The sequence below is a fragment of the Lynx canadensis genome, chromosome D1 (genome assembly GCF_007474595.2).
Source record: "Lynx canadensis isolate LIC74 chromosome D1, mLynCan4.pri.v2, whole genome shotgun sequence".
NCBI lineage: Eukaryota > Metazoa > Chordata > Mammalia > Carnivora > Felidae > Lynx > Lynx canadensis.
The window spans coordinates 90,559,352-90,562,409 of NC_044312.2; positions in this window are offsets into that span (position 1 = coordinate 90,559,352).

The following is a 3,058-nucleotide window of genomic DNA, read 5'->3' on the forward strand; positions in this document are numbered from 1 at the left end:
CTCCAAATGACAGTTTAGCTGACTTCCTCTTGGTGTTTCAGATCTGTACCATTTTTTTACCAGAGGTAGTAGCAGGGAGAAGCTTTGGGGAGAAGGAACTAGGAGATAATAATAATCCTCATTGTAAAGGTCCCGTTGTAAAATGAAGAGATTAAAAAAAGAAACGTGAATCATACATAGAGATAACAAAGATTTAATTCTGCTAAACAACTATAAAATCTCCTCAGTGTTACTCTCTTGCAAGGAATAACTCAGATTCTCCCAGAAAAAAAATGAATTCCGTATTTCTTCTGCATATAAGAAGAGGCCAAGCAGGCAATTGTTGATGTTCCTTATGAGCAAGCTAACAGCTTTGATACCCTCCCCTTTTTATCTCCTCTCCTATTATCCATGAGTCGGATCAGAACCAGAGCACTGGGGATATCTTTTTATTTTTTTTCCTTTTACGATACTGTTATTACATAGTTTATGGTTCCCCTTGTATCTGCCACGCAAGCTGGCATAATTCAGCCGCTGCATCACTTTTATTAATGTAAGGCCTTTCAAATTTGCTGTGAGTTCTCTAGTGACTTGTCCACAATGGAACACTTTTGAAAGAAAAGAAATTAATTTAAAAAGTTTTACTTTTTAAAAATGTGGCAACTATAAAAATTTCAGTTCCACATGTGGCTATGTTATATTTCTGTTGGACATCACTGGCCTGGACCCTGCCTAAATCAGCAGCATTCTTGGACCTACCACCTGCAATAGACCACACACTGTTTCCTAAAGATGCAAAAGCCCTGGATTTTTTCTGCTTCTGTGCCTTTATTCATTTATTCATTTCATCTGCCCAGGTTGTGTGTCTTACCCACACACTGAAATCCCACCTCTCTTTAAGGCTTAGCTCAAATATGATCACCTTTGGGAATATTAAACATTTTTAAAAAAAATGTTTATTTTTGAGAGACAGAGCAGGAGCGGGGGAGGAGCAGAGAGAGAAGAGACACAGAATCTGAAGCAGGCTCCAGGCTCTGAGCTGTCAGCACAGCTGTGAGATCATGACCTGAGCCGAAGTCGGTCAGGTGCCCCGGGAATATTTTTTAATACCCCATCTTCAGACTTTCCATGGTGCTTTGATGACAGTTCTACTTTGGAACCTCTATTTTATTTATTTATGTATTTATTTGTTTATTTACTTTTTTTTTGAGTTTATTTTGAGAGAGACAGAGATAGCATGTGTGCGGGAGGGGTAGAAGAGGGAGACACAGAATGTGAAGCAGGCTGTAGACTCTGAGCTGTCAGTGGAGAGCCCCACACAGGATTCAAACTCACCAACCGTGAGATCATGACCTGAGCCAAAGTCGGACGCTTAACTGACCGAGCCACCCAGACGCACCATTGGAACCTCACTTTTAGGGCTAATGACCCCCTGGCATCCATGCTGATGCTGGTGTATTTGTTGTCCACACCAGACATTACTAATCTATCATAGCAGCTCCTGCAGAATGTGTTCTTTGTATAAGAGTCCTCAGTACAGCAGTCTGGATGGCAACTACCACAGGATCAGAGTAGAGACACGGTTTGAAATGTTGAAGTGCATTAGTAGGCTGGATGCCCAAGAGGTCTAATATTAATTGTATGGAGTTTTCCTGTTCAAGCAGAATTCTCAGGGAGGGATCCGACATCATTACTCTCAAGAGAGAATAGCTGGGAGGGATCATATATTTGCATAATATCCTTTCTTCTGATATTCTGTGTAACTGTTTTACAGTAGCTTGCCATTTTCTGCATCTTTCCACAAGCCTGCCGATAATATAAAATTTAGGCAGCCTGACTCCTTCCAAGCAGATTGGTTGCTGAGGAGTCTGTGAAGGACTGTTTTGGGATGTCCTGAGCAATGGAGGGTGTCTCATGATGACGTGGGACTCAGGTAACCCAAACACAGGAGACCTCTCTTTTTTCACTTTGTTATGAGGGGCGTCGAAGCAATGGGGAGGTCTAGAGTCATGAAGAGACTACAGACAACAGAAGAGTGTTATGAAATCCCCTTTTTACAACAGGTTTGGGTATTACTTACTTCTTCCTAGGAGTGTTATGTGGTTAACACAATTTTCTAACTTTTTTGAGCTAACCATTGACTGTTACCCTTCTGGGACTTTAAGGTACAGTAGCTGCTGGGTGTCACTACCAGAATTTTGACTAATTCTTATTTATGCTAATCTCTTCTACAATATAGGAAACCTCATGGGCGCAGAGACTGTATATGTTGGCAATTGTAGGTGTTTTATTTTGTTCTTTTGTCTGTGTGTGGGAGAGGGAGAGAGAGGGAAGGAGAAGGAGGAGGTGGAGGAGGAGGAGAAGGAGAGGGAGGGAGATTTCAGATTAGTGACTGATAAAGACAAAGAAATGCTAGGTGCTTTGGCTTAATACCACCACCAAGAACCTCAATCCAGATGACAACATTACACAATTTGGTTTCAAGAAATGTAAAATCTAGTTGGTGCAGGGCAACAAGCACAAGACAAATTACCAAAGAATTAAATAACAGGGTGATATAACAACAGAATGGATGTACTAGGAAGCAGTTGTGTTGCCAAACACATTACACAGACACTAAGTGTGGTGGTTCATCAGAGAGTTCTCTGAAGCTTAGCCAGTATTTGCCAGGTGGCTGGGCCCTGGATGAGAGGATACAGCACTGGGAAAGTGAAATAGAGCTGTATCATAAGGGGGTCTGGACACTGATTTTCTTAAGACAGATGCCCCATTGTTGTGCAGTGTCCCTTGTGGGGGAAAATGGCGTACCTAGCCAGGCGGCTTAGGTGTGGCAGGGTCTGGACACAACTCAGTCACGTTTTCCCAATCACAAAGAGAAACAGTTATCAAACACCAGAGCGGCTGATCCTTGAACAGAAGTTCTGACTGATGGATATGCTGACCGCAGGCAGCCTCATTGCCATTTTGTGACTCACTTTGTGTTTTCCTCCCACTGAGGTGGCTGGAGGCTAGCCATGCCTTTCTACCAGACCCTAGCTGTGTGGTTTTGGAGATGGACACTTGTTCTCCTTGGATCATC